This window comes from Nyctibius grandis, chromosome 4 (genome assembly GCF_013368605.1).
Source record: "Nyctibius grandis isolate bNycGra1 chromosome 4, bNycGra1.pri, whole genome shotgun sequence".
NCBI lineage: Eukaryota > Metazoa > Chordata > Aves > Nyctibiiformes > Nyctibiidae > Nyctibius > Nyctibius grandis.
In genome coordinates, this window is record NC_090661.1 from 15,260,663 (window position 1) to 15,278,096 (window position 17,434).

General features: G+C 39.7%; 1 long non-coding RNA gene across 2 annotated transcripts; it reads right to left on the reverse strand.

The window, feature by feature from the left end:
* Positions 1–1,317: 1,317 nt before the first annotated feature.
* On the reverse strand, positions 1,318–17,358 carry LOC137663103 (uncharacterized). Of its 2 annotated transcripts, XR_011048116.1 has the most exons (7): positions 17,294–17,358; positions 12,254–12,467; positions 10,765–10,879; positions 9,045–9,218; positions 8,471–8,748; positions 3,995–4,151; positions 1,318–3,552 (listed from the first exon to the last, which is right to left on the reverse strand). It is a non-coding gene; the product is annotated as an uncharacterized lncRNA (long non-coding RNA). The 2 variants fall into 2 exon arrangements; XR_011048115.1 differs by lacking the exon at positions 9,045–9,218.
* Positions 17,359–17,434: the final 76 nt, after the last annotated feature.

Genomic DNA, 17,434 nt, shown 5'->3' on the forward strand with positions numbered 1-17,434 from the left:
TTAACTAATTGGAAGGAACAAACTTAATGTCTATTGTTAGAGTATCCTTTTTGTGAATGAGAAATTGTCAGTAGCAGCACAGGGACTATTAAAGGACAAATGTGTTTCCTCTGACAATAGGAAGATGGAGCATATGGTACCAAGGACAAAAACCTCTTTGCAGATACCATGACGTGTACCAGAACACGGTACCTACTTTGTGCAGCACGTCTGTTCCATGGAAATTCCCAAACATTTGTTCATCGGGGTGGGGACTGCAACACAAAGTTCCCGTCCCGCTGATACACTCTCCTTGGCACAGACCACGCGTGGGTGTCTCACTGCCTCGTGGAGCGGTCTGGGGCACGGCACTGCGGGGGCTCACAGCTCGGCAGGGTGGGCAGTGCTGCATTTTGGCCAGGTGTGAGCACCCATCCCAGAGCATCCAGTCTCAACATCGCAGTCCCAGCGTGATTCAAAGAAACCCCATGCAGTTGTCCTAACTGGCGAGCTATGCTCAGCGCTATAGCTATTCTTGTGACTGCGGCCTTCAAAAGCTTTATGGCCTGTGACTTATATTTATGGAGCAGTTTAGAAACTCATATTTGAAAGAAAAAGGCTTAACTTGAATGATAAAGTACACTAAGTCAGACTATGCAGGAAAGAAAAATAATGCACCTACATTTATGACTCCAATATTAGGCTGCTCTTCAGGATAGCTACAAGACTGGGTGATGTTTGAATTAAAGGCTAAACAGTTTAAATTTATCTTAAGTTATATTTTCTTAAAGGTGTAGATATAAAAAAAGCATGTTAAATATACTGAGAAACTATTAGCTTAAACAGAGTAACTACTATAAAAATCTACCAATCCTCAGCTAACTGAGACAGATAGTTCTAATGTCCTGAAGGTGACTACTATGTATTTAAAGGCAACAAGGTTTAAGCCCTATTTCTGGAACATCTGGTAATTTGTATGAAAATTTCAGCTATGACTTTTTAGTCTCTATAAACTTTCTTTTTTCTCTGAAAACCAGCAGAGGGAGACAGGTTCTTTTTTACTCCTAAAGTAAGCAAAATATTGTATTACTTCCTCAAAAATACACCTTCTGAAAATTCAGTATAATTTCCTAGATTAGTCTCACAATGCTTTTTCTTGGTAATTTTGAATTTTATTATTACTTTTCTTGTTCTGAGTGTTTATCCAAGCTCAAATGGCTATTGCTTACATTTGCAGAAGTTTATTTAACAGTATGTTGCTATTAATATTTCATTGTAGATTTCTTTCAGGGAGAAGGGGATATCAGTGTTAGTAACGAATGAAAGAGAAAAACAGGCCATGGTTATGTTTTTATTGTTTCACTGTTATGCAACAGCTTGCATGTGTTTTCAGCATGTGTAAGGTCAGCAAATAGATCTCAAAATCTATACAGTAATTTCAGCTGACTATATACACGAGTTACCTATTTAAGGCTCAAACGTAAGAAGAAAATTCTGCTCTGCAACCAAAAAATACTGCTGACAGTTTCAAGTGCAAGTAAAATCTTCTCTTGGGTTAATTTCTTATGACCCAGGTCCTGTTTCAGTAAATGGGAATTTAAGCACTAGAAGCCAAAACACTACTACAGATCTTGGCACAGAAACTTAGGCATGTAACACACAATTTCGGCAACATTCTCTACAAAATGGCATGACAGGGCATACATTTAAAATTCATAAAAGATTTACCCCAATTTTTTGGAATAAATTATGTCCAGAAGAGCTACTGGATCAGGGAACTGAAGAACAGAAGCAATGTAACACATTTCACTACTTGTCTTACTGTAAATATTTTGTGATAATTTTTCACTTCATATATTTTTCCATACAACCTCCTTTTAGAGATGGCTTATATAACCAGAGAAGAAATTACAAGAAATGCTTTTTGGGTAGGACATGTTCTATGTAGATATGCACAATTTCTATCACTTGAAGGCCTTAAATAAAATGAAGCTTCTGAACATTCCTAAAAGGGAGTGGAATCAGAAGAGTTAGAAAATGCATACAGAAACTGTGTCAGTGCTGCAATATACCCAGGAGGTACCATGGGATAGTTGTTAGTCTACACTATGCTTTGGTAAGGGCTATTAATGTAAGAATGATGCCAGAAAAACCTGAGGCAGAAACTGCGGGCAACAGGATGCGTACCTGGAAATAGCAATCATTCCTTGGGTAAAGGTAATTGAGGTAATTGGGAAGACTTCTGGTATTTAAAATCCCAATCACAGCAAGTCATGCTTAATCAGACATCCAAAGGCAGAGGATGATAAAACTTCATATTGACTACCCACTTGAATTATCCCATATCAAAGAATTAAAATAAAACAAATAAACAAAATAAAACCAGCACTACCAGCAGGAATCCTAGAGCAAGAGACTTCCACAGTGAGCTCTTTGGCAGGCTGCTGAGAAAGAGGCTACAGGGTCTTCTCCCAGCTGCCCAAATTCCTGCAGCTCCATGGAAGATCCAAGCCCTCACCAACAAAATCTGATGTTTCCTTTCTGGCATGAGCTAATTGTATGAAGCTTCTGGTAGTAACCCTGTGTTCATCAGTAACACAACTTCCCAGTTCTTCTTTAAGCATTGCAAGTCAATGGAAATATTCTACTATTAAAAAAAAAGTGAACAATTCCTTATGTCATGCATTTATTTGTAGTCACACAGTGTATATTGCTGAGAAGGAATTATCTTATCAAGTACATTCAAGTGAGGTAGTTCTCACATCCCTGTCCAAGTCTAATTCTGTCATGGCTCTGGCCCTTAATCCTTGTATTTTGGTATACAATTTTTTGTAGTTTTCATAGGGGAAGTGAAATGCACAATGTGTTTCCTGGAGGCCATTTGTAAAACTGGTTTTCAGGTTAAGGGTCAATGATTCAAATTCAACAGATTTTATCTAATGGATGTTTTGGAAGCAGCACAATTAATTTAAAATGTCTGAAATCCTTGCCAAGGTGCTTTAATTGGTAAATAAGCATCTTCTACTTAGGAATGACAGTTATGTAAGACTGGAGTACTGGCACATTATTCAAAGGGATTTCTTGCTTGCCTTTGCTGTTTACATTCATGAGTAGAAAGACACTCATGCTTGAGGGACAAAACTGGATATTGGTTTAATAAAAATGATCTCTGAATGTGGTGGAAAACTTTTCAGATAGTAGTCAGCCTCCAGCAGAAAGAAGCCAACAGCACTAATATGTGTCACAACTCACTTAAACAACTTGACACAGAGCTTGTGTGTGTGGGAGAAAAAAAGTAGCATGTGTTCATGTACACATTGCTCACTGAGAAACTTCAAGGAGGAGGACAGCTAATCAGCATATCACAGTTCTGGCCTCCTTACAAACCCTGTCTTGGTGGATACTCCTCACCCATCAGAATAATTCTACCAAATGTATCAGGAACTCTGTCAGATCAGGCTTATGCACCTAAGTGTGGGTGTGCAGAACAGCTAAGAAACATCACTTCTGATCTTCCAAGGTGTCAGAGAAATCACCTGTCAGCAAACCTTCTTGGGATCCACAGTCATCCTTCTGCAATGAAGTAGTGACACATCAGGCCATGGAGAAATACAGCGCTCATCCTAATTAAGAACAGCACTAGGGCAGTATTGAAGCATTTGCAAACCCAGTATTCATGTTAAGAAAATTACTTATTTTCCAAATATAAATGTAATACTAAGTTTTAAATAGTAATGGCCCTTTGCTTAAGAAATATACTCAATAGTAGCTGAGGGATATGGAAGAGGATATGGATAAGGAAATGGCAATTCAATATAGTGTCATTGGCTAATTCTGTCTATGATACCATACCTAATTTGCCACAGTGCAGCAAGTATTTACGTTTATGTGTGTACGCGGTGAAAGTATAAGTGGTCTAGTGACTCTTTGAAACTTAATGGAAAAATCTTTAGCTACCTCATTTAAATTAAATCCCAAGCCTGTCAGAAAAAATTGATTAAATTGCATATGTCACCTGAAAATATTACTTCCGTTAGAGTACTGCGTAGTCTTTCGGAAGAGCAGAAATTCATCATCCAATTCGGGAATCGCATCACAGCAGCATTAAGCATGATCTTGGTTTTGTATTTAAATCACTGGAAGTTTTGCTCTGGTTTCACTGAAAGCATGGCCTAAAAAGAACAAAATTATCTTCGCTTCATCCCACTAAAACCAATGGATGAATCCACCTGCAATGTTTCGGCACCCCCCCAAAGGTACTTGGCTGAATCCTTGACCTGTGAGAGACTATCTATTAAAATACCAAACTAATGAAAAGCTACGTCCTCCAGCTATTTGTTCATACTCTGTTAGCAAGCTCATCCTGTCCTCCTTCATCTCACACTATCACAAACAAGTCCAGCTCTAACCTGGTCATTAGATTATGAAGTAAAATGCCCATCTCCTATCTAATATTAAAAACCTTTGAAAATCCATAACTTTTATGCAGAAAAGCCAGAATTTTTCTAAAACCAAGTAGTCTTTATGAGATTTAAAACCTGAATACAGATGAACATGCTAGTCTTATAAAAAGGCCCTACCATGCAGTGAAGTATTATAAATGTAGTTCCTGGTTACTCCATTTTCCTAAAGAGCAGAGAGTATGGATAATCTCTGATCTCTCTCTTTGGTTGAGAGAGACTTTAATAGCTTGTTCTAACGACAGACAGAAGGGGACTTTTCTCAACCCTGAAAATATAAGAAACATTCCCAGGCTTTTAGAGAATTCCCTGAGTATCTTTGAGTATGCATACACCTTTCACTAAAGGGGGAAGATATGGATTTGAAACAGATTTTTTTTCTTCTTTTTTCTAAAATGATTGCTATCACAAATCCTACAGTTTGGAATAGTCAGGCTAAAAATCCTATTCTCAATAATACCACTTCTATGTGCTTAGTTTTCCTCCCATCACAGTTTCATGACCTTTGCAGTCACCACACAGTTTTCTAAGGAAAAGGACGGACAGCCTGACAGCTGTAGAGGGCTTACACTGAAAGCATTTGAAGAATCCTTCTTTAATCTGATTTTAGTGAAAATTAAGCTTTACTCATTTTCTATTTGCACCAAAATTAACAGGGTTGATCTCATTCCCTGGAAGTTTGTAATCTGTTATGTGCAGTCTCAAAAGCTATTATTATGTTGCATTCAGACAAAGAAAGAAAGAAAGAAAGAGCGAATGAACGAGCCAGAACAAAAAGCTGAAACGGTCTGTTTCCGTGATAGTGTGTATCATAACGTAATTTGTTAAGATTCCATCTGACCCCTCAATAAAGGGGATTTGCAGCAAATCCTGAAGTATATTCAGTCGCTAAAAACCAGGCCACATGGTGGCACGTGGTTAAGACCAGAACTTGGGTATCCAGCTTCCCACAGGCTCTTCCACAACTATTAGATTGTTTCCAGAAAGTCCCTTTTAACCCTAAATTACTTTAAAAATACTAATAATTTTTTAATCTTCTGTCAGATATCACAATTCTGAGAATTCACTAACATTTTGGAGTGTAATCACTAATAACATTTTTCCACTGCTGTATTTCTTTCTCTTTTTTCCCTTTCTTAAGCATATGGGTTAAGCAAGCTCAAATAAACACGCTAGGTGATTTCACCACATAGCATTTTAGTGACCTAGCCCAAGTCATTCAGGGTCAAAACAGACTTTTACAACACTGAAGACCCTGCAACTCTTTAGAAACCATTACTTCATCAGTAAAGAACAAACGTATTATGCTTCCAACTAAGCACACACATGGAGATTAGAGAGTACTAATAGAGCATGACTAGCACCTTTGCAAATAAAGGACTTCAAACATACACACGCTGCTTGCCTCATGGCAAAAGACAGACAGATGTGATGACAGAGGTAAAGCTTGTACTGAAAGCTTTTTTTTTTTTTTTAAACCCATGCTTAAACTGTATGTCCCTCTGTGATCATTAAGCACTGGGAACGGATGTTTTGCGCTGTGGTTGTAAATGAGGATTTAAAAAAATAGGATGCTGATATTTTTACTGGCTTTGCAAACCCTTAAATGATTAAATAACTTGATTGCAGTCTACTACTAACCCTTAGTGGTACAAGTGTGAGAGTATTTTGATACAAGACACCAATTCTTGCACAAAATTTGAATCCTATGAGGGACCCTATGTCTGCAGTCACTAACATGAAGGGAGTTTTGCCTTATGACCAGATGATAAAGCCTTAAGACTGTGTTTGGATATCTAAAAAAAGGTTTGTGCAGTCACTTCAGTTGTTAAAGTTCCTTAAAACCTCAGAAAAGGGTATTAATTTAAAAATAACATGTGAAGCAGTATTTGTTTCCATCTCTGCAAGTATAGGAATTCCACTCAACATGGGGACTGTGTGATTTGTTGGGTAGGCTGGGGAAGGATGACTCTTCAGGAGGACTTGCAAGAGCTCCACATGTCCCTTTGCACAAGAAGTTTTGGGGAGAGGCTCAGATGTGCCAGAGAAGGACAGATTAAAAGGATTTGTTGTGAGACAGGCCTTCCAGTCCCCTGGTAATGAGACAACTGCATCTGCATCATCTCTTAGATGAAATTATACATCTGCAGCCTGAGGCTCACAGAAAGAGTTTGATAACGCTTTTACAACAGATACAGTTTGTTCAGGCAAACCAGTTTGTCTTGGCTTCCGTTCACCAGCCTGCACAATGGACATTATCTAATGGTGGGTTTGTGAAACAAGGAACAATTGCACAGTGCTTTCAGACAGACTGATGAAAGCTTTTACTTTGTACATTACATTTTTCTTGGTGGAGAGTATAGAATATGGAAGGACGTGGGAGTGAGGCCAGAAAAAGTGACAACATAAGCAAAAAAATAAGGTCCAGAAGAGGCACTGTTGTTGTCCTGATCTATTTTATAGGTCAGTCTGTCTCTCAGATCTTTCCATCTCCACTACCTTTCACAACTGTAAACACTTGCAGCAAGTACCATAAAGAAAGGCAGTATTAGCTACCTTTAATCCAATGTCAACACCAGAAAAGTAGGCAGCATGTAGCTAACCAGTTCTAGGAAGCTCTTAGGTGTTGGTTCACACAGCAGTTTTTCCACTGCTAAGATATATCAATAGACTTGGAATCAAAGCTTGTTTTTTATTTCCAGTGTGGTAGTTGCTCCTCAATGTTCTTTGCTTCACAATCTATGAAACCCTTGGCTTAATATTTACCTACGTCACAAAATAAGTATGAACACTGACTGCTGTAAAATATTTCATATTAAAACTGCCTGTAAGAATAAACAGTCCCTAAGTAACTATAGTGAGATGACCATTTAGTTGCACAACTGATTTGATGTTGGTCTTCCAAAATTATTTTAAAGGTATTACTTTTACATTCATATCACTATTTAATTCCTGCTTCTGCAAAAACATATTTTTAAAAGTGAGTGTTAGTTGCAGGAGTATGTAGCAATCTTGATTTTCTTTCTACACCAGGTTTTCTGTACCCTTTGCTTCAAACTGTCCTTCCCCTGCTTCCCCCTGCCGTGACATGAGTCATTCAGGTGAACCACGTAACTTTTCATCCAAATTAGACACATTCAGTAAAATTACCAGTTAGATACCAAAGCAAACATCTATACAGAATCGATCTTTTGAAATAAAGCTCAAGCTATGCAACAAAATGTTATACTGATCTGTGAGTTTTCCTGCTCCAGGATATGTAATTTCTTTTGAAAGAGTTTGCATTATGATTTTTTTCCATTCCTCAGCAGTAGGTAGAAGCCTGTATTTCCATTTTGTAGACACACACCTCAGCAGAGGCAAGCAAATTACAAACAATGCTCTTTCAAATATTCTCACCCAGCCTTATTTTTATGAATACTTTTGGAGGTGAGGAAAAATATTTGCAATGCAGTACTAAACATGTATGAATTGACAAAGAGTAAACCTCAATGGCTGATAAAGTACAAAGGGTGACAGAAGCAGAGTGAAACAACTTTTAAGCTACTTTTATGTTTAACTAGGGTTTATGTAGGTCAATACAAAGCATGCAAATTCCCCTCGGCACATCTTTTGTAGAAATCTCTTTTTAAAATTTCAGCAAAGAAGGGAAAAGTTGAGATGATTTCCCTTTCTGTAATCAAGTCACCCCTTGCCACAGGGTATTTACATATCTTGCTCATAATACTACTACTGAAGAGAAAGTGTTTCATCTCTGAAGTAGACAAAATGTTTCCTGATGGCCAGGGTCCAAAACAACACAGGATGGAGCAGAACTTGCAACCATATCCTCCCATTCTTATAACATTCAAATTTCCTCAGCAAGTTTTTCAGAAACAAGATAATGTTGGGGTCCAACAAGGACACCAACAATACTTTTTGCTAAATACTGTTCCTTTTTTCAGTGTGAGGAAACAAATACATGTCCAGTCTATAACTCATTGTTCCAATAAGCATATGGATTTTTTTTTTGTATTTTATTTTCAACTTACCAAACTGTAAATATTGTCAGCACTCTTCTACAGATGTCCACAAACATGCATATTTCATTGCAGCATAACGAGATGAAACAGTGGACAAAAGGGTGCTTCACGCTGTGGAGTCTAGAAAGGTTGGGGAAATGGCTTCCAGACCAGAAATGCTCTTGCTACTCTTTCACTGGAAGATTCGGTCTTCAGCCCATTCCCCATGGAAGAGTAGCAGGAAAAAACAAATAGACTGCAGACAGGCCGGGGACTCGGGTGTGAGAGCCACCTCTCCACAAACATCTCTGCGGAACACAAAAATGAAAGGCCGTAAATTCTGGTTTAAATTTTCCACTTTCGTATTTCCTGAAAAACACTCAATACACACATTTACCTGCATGCTTGCTCACGCTTGTGCATGCTCACACTCACTTGCATGCTCACCAGTATGTATGCACACTGATGCATCTTTACATTCGCTCACACGCCTCCCACTTGCCCATTTGCTCATACACACTGACTCCTGCTCCATCCCACATCCATGCTCACATGTACACACTCACACTCACTTGGTCACACAGCTGCACCCCCTTGCACTCACATGTGCTTCCCCCCCATCCTTTTGAGATTTTTCTTGCTAGAAGAACTAATCGTTCATTCTTCGGGCATGCATTTTGTATTTTCAACATCAAGTTCTGCTAATGGCACTGATTATTATTTTGTCTGCAGTTCAAGATAAATTCTCACCAGGAACTAAGCACCATAATTTAAAAACCTAAAGGAAAAGGAAGACCTTTGGTTTGTACAATTCATGACAACACAAGGTAATAGCACTTTTCATCCACAGTGCCCAAAGAGCAGAACTGTACTTTTCGCAACATGCATAGGAAAGTGAAAAGTGTGCTCTGAACTTTAATCTCTCAAAGATACATCAGATCCTACCACATCTTTCTCCATAAAGCAGTTAAAAAGCTTATACTTTAACTTCGATTTGCAATCCATCCCAAAAGGTGGGATAACTTCACAGAGCAGAAGACAGTTGAGAAACTGCAACGTGCAATACCAAGGAAAGACAGGTAGCAATGTTCAGCATGTACCTTTGAATCTGCCACCTGATGCGATTGCTTTTTTCTTGTGCTATGAGAAATAGTGACCATTTCTATTTACCTCCAGCATGCCACTCACTACATTACAGGAGTAGAGCTGCATGTCATATTTACAATACAAGTGTACAATGGATTTATGCAGTAATATAACAATCCTTTGCATTTTATGCTATCATTTTCCTAGCAATTCCATTTTTTCCTAACAGTTGCTGTTTTGACCACCACTGAGCATTGCACTGATGTTTTCACAGAACTTTCTTATTACACATCCACTATCTGAGCCATAAGAGAGCTAGTCCAGAGCTTGCCATTTTGGATTAAAAATAACCAAGACCGCCTTTTCTTCAAGGCAAACCAGTTTACATTACTAACATATCATTTGCTGTGTTATCACCCAGCTACAGATCTAAAGTAAAACGTCAGCTTTCAATTTTATTACTCGAAGTAATTCCCTGTCATCAGTAAACTTCTTCACATCATTTTGTACCCCCTTTGGGATCATTTATAACGCTGAAGCACAGAGGCCTGGTACAAATTCCTGGGAAACATCACTGCTGACTTCCCCCCATTAGTCCAAGGTTTATAAAAAAATAATAAATAAACCAAAAAACCTAAACACCACAAGAATAAAACCTCCATGTCGACTCCCCCTTTTTTCCCTGCAATAACTGAGTGATAAGCACATGCATATAATTATGATAGGACAGAAGTAGATGTAATTTTATAAGATGGGCATTTTTTAAATTACTACCACAATCTTGTAAATATCTGGTAGATAATTAGCCTTTGCCTAATGTTCAGATGCTGCTCATCTGCTTTATGATGATGGCACTACATAAACTGCGGATGACTTGAAAAAAATATGTAATAAAATACTGATTTACATGAGAAATCAAATAAAAACTGCATCCTGAATAAAGTGCTATATTTTCTGTTAATGAGACATTTATGGTACTGCTTATTCCGCATGAGATTTGTGTGCTATACATACATGTATGTCCTTTACCACAAGCCTTTTTTTCTACTTTTTTTTAATATTTCCATTAGTGGAAAAGAGAAGCCAAAAAAACTGCTGTAAGTGATACACTTCTTGCTGCAACCACAGTACCCTACCTTTTACTTCTTGTTTTTCTTGCTGTTCGTTATCTCATTTCCAAGCCACTCTCTCTTCAGTTGAGAGCACAAAAATAGCTTGTACCAACAGAGATGTCTTACCTCCTTCTTAAGCAAGATATCGTTCGTCTTCTGTCTTCTCTTTGTGACTTTTCTATGTTGCTTCAAGTCTGAAATTATCCTCATGTCTTGTACCAGTATTCATACTTTTCTACATCTTCAAAACAGTGAAACCTGGGTTTTTTTTTGAAACTAGGCTTTCTTCCTCAATTTACTCTGTTCTTTCCTTCTGAATATATTATTGGTCTTGCCTCAGTTCTAACTATAAGCTTTTTAGAGGCAAGATCACACCTGTTTCTCTGACCACGTCTCCTTCTTTGTTCTAAAGCAGGTTTTGGTAAATGTGCATGTAAATAATCTCCCTCTACAGAGTAAAACCCATCTATTTCCTTTCTTCGTCAGCGTAGAGCTGAAATTTTCAAGGAAGCCTCCCTTCTCTGCTCTCTAACCTAAAGTCCTGAGTCACTGACTTGCTCATTTAGAAAAATATATTTTATAAAATCTTACAGAAATATACACAAGTACTTAAAAGGAAGTAGGCATAGACCCAAACATATACTTAAATATTTTGCTGCACCAAGGCCTAAATATTCCTGTTTCCAAATAAAGTTATTTGGCTGATAAATTTCTGTTTAAGAGTTGCTGAATTTAGAAGCTGAATCTGATTAAGCATGTTTACCTTTATAAAACATGTCCAATTGAAACAGAATACTCTTTGATCAGAATAAGATTTATTTTTTTTGTTCTAGGGTAGCCATCTTATTAAAATTCAGTAAATATAATTTTATATTATGAAAACAAGTATTTCTCCTCATTCTTTCCAACGCTTTCTAAGTTCACAGTGTATTTTATTTTTCCTTTCACTTATAAAATATAATAAGAGAAAAATTATTTTTCATAATTTTAAAATTAGAAAATCAGTCTGAAAACTAATACATCACTCTGAAATCTGAAGCAGAAGGCCAGCTAGGTACATGCCCAAGAAAGGATAGGGAGAAGATGAGAGATAATGTAGGATAGCTTTAGACTTAGAAATACTCATAGACAAAGAACATTCTTGTTCTGTGTCTGAGCTGTTCCATAGCTAACAGAAAAGGGACCTGGTGTTTCTACTGCTGCAATATTAAATAGTTGCAGTTACACTGATAACTCATCTTTATTCTAGAATTTGGGTTTTGGTCAACATTAGAAGACAACGGTTTTTCCCTACCTCTCCAAATTAAATAGTGTAATGGAATTCTCCTCTGGAGATGCAGTAAATAGGCTCTCGTTACATGTCATTGAATAGATGACTAACACTAAAATAGGAATAAGTCTCTAATAACTAACCAGAACAATCCATCTAGGTTTTCATTACAGTTAATCACATGGCATAACCAGAAGTGGATCCACCACGGGACCAAACTGCAGGCACTCCCAGTCACAAATAGGCACACGTCCCACCCCACAGCTGTGGTCACACTGCCAGATGTCCTCCATATCATGGGAGGGGACACTGGCACAGCCCCAGAAAGTCAGGGACCCACCCTACCTAGAGGTTCTCCGCCCTTCAGTTAAAGCAGGTTCCAGCCCAAAATGAAATAGCCACATAGTATTTGGAAAGAGAAAAATAAGTAGCATAACTAACGAGGCTACAGTATTTATCAGCTTGAGATTGAGAGAGGGTGAAAACAATCTTGAAATAGTCAAAGCAATGACAGAAATCTTCTCCACTCCAAGCAGCAGGCCTTACAACAGCATGGGACCTGTGAAAAAGAGAAAAAAAAAAGATTATATCATCTTTCAGCTGTTGGTTATTCGTTTCTAAAACTGCAAAATCTTGCTGCCTGTTTTTTCTACTAAGGGGTGAGGTATCTCAAGTTTAGCATAGAATAGCTGCCACACTGTAAGACCATGTCATGGTTTAATTCACAGCCATTTATTAATGAATTCATACTTTTGGCTTATGAAACAACAGGTTAGAAATACTCCCTCCTCCCAGCCTGGAAGGGGTTCTTAAAAGTGAGTGCAATTTTCAGCTCTGAATTGCAATATTTGGATTAGCTCTATCCCAAGTCTTTTGTTCTAAATCTCATTTCCTACAAAGGCTTGTACTAGCTGAAAGTAATATACAATGCTACGGCAATTCTACAACAGAAAAATGTATCTTGCCTCAGTCAATTTGTCTCAGTTGTACAAGGAATAATAAACGAGTCCCATATATCAGCTACTAGAGTAAGACCGTCTATGTATGAGTTAACAACAGAAGATCTGGCAAACTTTGAGGCAGATACTCTTCCCCGTGTGAAAGACAGACTATAAAGAAATTGTTAAAATTACATCATAATTCCTCTACTCCCTTTTTACTCAGGAAACTTGTACCAGGACTTAAATGTGAGGAAGTAATTTTGTTGAGAGAAAATCTAACCCTGCTACAACAGGAATCAACACCCACAAAATATGTAACTCTGGTACAGAACAGTCTCCCAAAAGCCAGGATATGGCCATAACTGATAAGCTCATGGAACCAATAACTACATTTGGATAAAGATTTTCTGACTGCTTACATATTTAAAAAAAAGGGTAGTATTAATCAGGGAGGACATGAGCTGTACTTGTTCAAACCGGGGCAAGATTCCAGGCAGAGGACTGCCAGAGAAAGAAAACTTACAAGCCACACACTAAGCTAAGCAGAAACTCATATAACTCCTCTGCAACCAATGCCTCCTCAAGGACACATAAGCCACAGCTTAATTCTCACCAGTGAATTAATTGCATCCTTGCCTGCCACTTTCGTATGAAGTCAACAGCCCTCCCACACCAGATAAATTAGGCACTTAACCATGATACACTTAACTTCACAATCACTGTTTTATTTCCATTTTAGGTCTGTGGTTATGACTATTAACTCACTGCTGTTAGGAAACACAGCAAATGACTTCAGCAGTCTCAGCTCTGTGGACAGCAGGTACTTGCACACGCCACAGGAAACCACACGCTGTGCTAGTTAAGCATGAGTTTTTCAATACCAGCATCGCCATGGACATAGAGGCATGGAGAATAAACCCTGTTCTCATTTCTAGGTATTTTTTCCTAACCCAAACGAAACAAGTTATAATATGGTTTCTGTCACTACTGCTTCTTCTGATGGACAGAATGGTGGGGAAAAAAAGAAAAAAAAAGTACTTTAGCACCAGCCTTGAAGTTATCAGCTTACTCTGTGGTTAAAACACAAACTACTGCTAATAAGTTAGCCTTTCTACCCACTTTTACTCTGAGAAAATAACACTTGCTGCTGCCAATGGCAAAGTAACATCTGTCACTGTTTCCCGGAGCAGAGAGACTGAAGAGTGAGATTTTGGAGCCAGAGTTTAGGACTACTGAGTCTTCAGAGACATTTGGCTACCTAACTCTTCATTCTGCTGAGAGGAGTTTTAATATCAATAACCTTCCACAAAATAAAAATAACCGCAAAAAGCATCAAGGGCACTCTGATATATAGAGGTCCTCTCAAAATCCTACCCATTTTTACTAATGTACGGGAACAGTGTTAACAAAACGGTAGCCACAGACAGTCTTTTCTTTCACTCCGCCATGCTCTGTCCATCACAGCATCAAGAACAGTGTTTCTCAATTTCAGATTAAGGTAACTGCTTCCGTTGCAATACTGAAATCCTTAGCAGTTTTCAAACCTTGCAGCTTCCTGCATGTTGAAACTGGAGTAACGTTCAAGAATCCAGAAAGCATCTTCTGAACCATCTAAAACAGCAATCAAACAGCCTCAGAAGCTGTGTGGCTAAACCCAGGGGAGATCTGAGCTAAACAGACCCAAAAAAACAACACACAAACCCAAAACAATTAAGTGAAAGAAAAAAAAGAAGGCAAGAGCCAGAAAAAGGAGAATCAATCTCAATAAGCATAACACCACCTTGTAACTTAGAAGAAAAAACTGCTTTAGAAATTTAGATAGAAATTTAGAAACTGATTTAGAAATAACGCAGGAAATCATAACAGAACAAACCTTGTCATTGCCATTAAAATGAGTGTATTTTAATCTCATGGTGTACACCAAGATGAATTTTCTTACATTCAGACATGCCAAGGCTTCTCATGTATTGACCAGTGTCAGCACAGTGATTGCACCACTGCCTGGGTGCCCTGTTGGTTTACAGGCTGTTTGCAGAAACTGGCCATGGACATTTTTACCATTGTATATTCTAGATTAACCGTTGAAGAGCTTGACATTGTGCCTGACTGGGGAAAACAACACTGGATGTCCCATATTACCATTAGCAACCAGGCCACACAGCTCCACACAGCTTTTTTAGTCTTGATGCCAATACTTGTTTAAAGAATTTCCATCCCTCCCCCATGCTCCCCTTCTTCACTGTTGCTCGTAGAGGCAGAAAAAAAAAAGCAGCAAATTGATCTATCCTGCAGCCTTGCAAACACCTGTTCAAATACAGAACACAAAACAGTATGGCAGAGCAGCGTGAGGCAGGCTATGACCTTAAACTAAGCTGCAAAAGGTAAGGATGATTGTGTTCCCAGAAAGTCAGTTATGGCCAGACACCACCCAGAGCAGTAGAGGTTTTCTTTCCTGCCCCAGCACATAGCACGTAACCGGCTTGTGACAGCGTACGTGAGGATGCTGGGTCACTGCCACGCAGGCAGAGCACGATCTCCCTGCCACCAGCGAGTCATACTTGCGGAGCCTGCGACATGTCAAAAGGTCTGGTTCCAACTGGCTCTCCTTGTGCAACGTTGTGGTTTACACTGACAGAACATGTTTTCAACTGAACTTTAAGTATCATTGTATGTTTGTTTCAGCTCTTCCCATCAGAAGAGCTATTTATTTTTTTGCCATAAGTTGTTTATGATTACTGAAACATACATATGAATTTACACTTAATAAATTCCAGTGCTTCCAGGTCCCAAAAATGATAGTTTACAAACCAGTAAAGAATGCTAACTGACCACGAAACTCTCTTTCTAAAGTAAAAAATACTGTGGAAGAATGATTTTATAGCATTCAACAGTATTTCCTTGAGAGAGAGGGAAAGCTCCAAGTAGTGTCAGCCCTATTACTTTAATAGCTTTCTATTACCACAGATGTCATTATAGACAGTTTACATTCCCATTTTTCTTTCACATGCATAACCCAGAAGCTACAATTTCAACCACCACTTTGGACTCCAATTCTCATTATAATTAAATATTCAAAACCCCATAACAGTTTTGAGTATCTTTCCTAGACTGCACAAATTCCTCAATAATTTATTTGTTCTCTCATTTGTGTAAACTATTGCAAAAGTTTCCTAAACAAAACTTAAATAACTTGTAGATGTTTAATTATCTTGTCAATCAGAGTAACAGAAATACAATGCACAGCGATAACCCTTTTTCAAGAATGTGTACATGTCAATGCCTCTTTGTTTAAATAGGAGTACAGGCTCACCGTATTGAAACATGTAACAGGTTACAACTAGAATCTATGCTTATTCCAGAAATATTTTTTATAGGAGCTACACACTATGTGCTATTACAGCTAGTATTTACCTATCCACTAAAAATAACTCTTCTGAATAATGTATGAACGCTTTTAAGTGCCCAGAATGCAGAGGAGATATTAGTCAAAAAAAATAGGTACCGCACTTCAAAACAGGGTGGGAATGGAAATCCACAAATCAAACCCCAAGCTTACACCAAGTATAAACAAATGTACAGGTTGAAAATAGTTTCCTAACTTGTTTAATCGGCACAGAGGTCAAGATTTACCCCTCCTTTCTCTCCTCTATTTCTAAGAAGAAGGGAAAACCAAGTCTGAACGCAGTAAGGCTCAAATGGGTGAAAAAGAACTAGCAAAAAGAAGAAGTAGCAGTCATGGAAAAGGATGCCTGAGAATACATTTTCATATTCTCGTGTATCAGTTCACGATTGGACACGTAACAATTTACTGCAACTAAGAGAAGGTTTGCACGAAATGCCACTTGGTGTAAGGAGTGAATTTTCACAAGAGGTACCAATAGAAACGACAGGGTTCCCACAGAGGAAGGACATGAGCCGTCAAGAAACAGCTCCTGTCACTGGGAGCCGCAAACGTTCGAGGGCCCCGCTGCTCCCCGCAGACAGACCGAACCTTTCCCTTCCACAGCGCGGCCAGGGCGGGATCAGCCGGGGGTGCGAGGCGGCGGGGGGGTGGTGGCGTGTGTTTAGAGGACAGCACTGTGCCCCCAGCCCCCGGGCCTGCCGCGTCTCCCCGCAGAAGCCACAGGCCGGGGTTCCCCTCAGGACCACCCGCCAGTAACGGAGCCGTACGCTACACAGCGGTCCGGGGCCGGCGGCCGCGCGGGGCTGAGGCAGTGCTCGGGCAGGCGAGACAGTGGGTCCCGCGGCTAAAGCTCCCCGGGGACCGCCCGGAGCTCCCCCCCCGTCCTAACGGGCCCCTCGGGGCTGCCCAGGCCCCGCCGGCCGCGCCGCAGCCCAGCCCCCCCTGCGCGGCCCAGGTACGTGCCCGCGTCCCCACCTCCCCCGTGACGCCAGAGGCGCGCGGCCGCGGCCCGGGCCCGCCCCCGCGGCGACCGCCACGTACCTTCTGGGCGCAGCCGGCTGCGGTAGCGGCCCGGCCCCACGCGCAATCTCGCCTCGGTGTCCGGCGCTGCCCAATCAGAGACCTCCGCGACGCCCGGGCGGGGGTCAGGACCGTCCAATCCCTGCGCCTCGAGGGGCGGGA